General features: G+C 46.1%; 1 pseudogene; it reads right to left on the bottom strand.

Moving 5' to 3' along the window:
- The window catches only part of LOC101619464, a 1,535-nt pseudogene extending 868 nt beyond the window's left edge, over positions 1–667 (bottom strand).
- Positions 668–1,018: the final 351 nt, after the last annotated feature.

Consider the following 1,018-nt stretch of genomic DNA (forward strand, 5'->3'; position numbering starts at 1 on the left):
AAGTGGCTTAAGCTTCTTTGTGCTGTGCTTTAACCCTCTGCGCCACCAGGCAGGACTGACAGTTGGTATCTCTTTCTGCCATCATGCTTTAGAAGTTTGATAGCAAATGAGACATTTTGAAGTACCTTTGACTAAGCTGTCGGTGAACAGACTGGTGAGGATAGTGGCAGGAAGGGTGCTGTTGCCCAGCAGGATGCCCGGAGCATTGCCAACTTTGCTCTGTTTCAGAAAAGGCTTTAAGGAAGAGGAGACGCTTTTTCATTTCATCCTCAAATGCCTTTTCCAAGTATCTATATCTCCTGATGAGTTTATTGAAGACCTGAGCATGGTTACGGATGGTCTCATGATCTTCATTTGCCTAAAACACACAGTAGTTGGTCATCTTGGTCTTGTCACCATCATCTATGTGTGCTCCTCCAGGGGCAAGCATATATGCCAGACACCAGGATATCGAAGAGTGTGTCTGCATAGCGACGATAATCTAATCTTGAGCCTGTGGAGTCTAGAAACCTGGCTACAGCTTCACGATCATCGCCAGCTTCTTTAAGTCCCTAGACAAGTGTATCCTGGAAGACTGTGGGTTCAAATTTCCCTTTTTCATCCCTTTCCCGAGTTATGAACTGCTGGCCTGTTAGCACTGGCTTCTGATGCTTATTCATGAAATTTCTGTCTGAGGAGGTAGCGGCGACGCTCGAGGCTGGAGGCTGAGGCGATTCCAGCAGCGGAAGCAGACAATGGAGGAGTGAAGGACAAACACATTGACATGGACACAAAGAACCCCGCACAGCCCCGCCTCCAGCCTGCCACAGACTCGGACCATGTCACTATCGGTATGCCGCATCTTGATCCAGTCATCTAATTTTGGGCATTTGGGTTGCTTCCATAGTTTACCTATTGTAAATTGTGCTGCAGTAACGTAGGTATACAGTTATCCTTTTGAATTATCCTTCTGTGTTCTTTGAGTAGATTTCTAGTAGTGGAATTGCTGGATCATATGGAAGTTCCGTTTTTATAGTTT

This window comes from Condylura cristata, unplaced genomic scaffold (genome assembly GCF_000260355.1).
Source record: "Condylura cristata isolate star-nosed mole 26May11 unplaced genomic scaffold, ConCri1.0 scaffold00021, whole genome shotgun sequence".
In the NCBI taxonomy this organism is placed as follows: domain Eukaryota; kingdom Metazoa; phylum Chordata; class Mammalia; order Eulipotyphla; family Talpidae; genus Condylura; species Condylura cristata.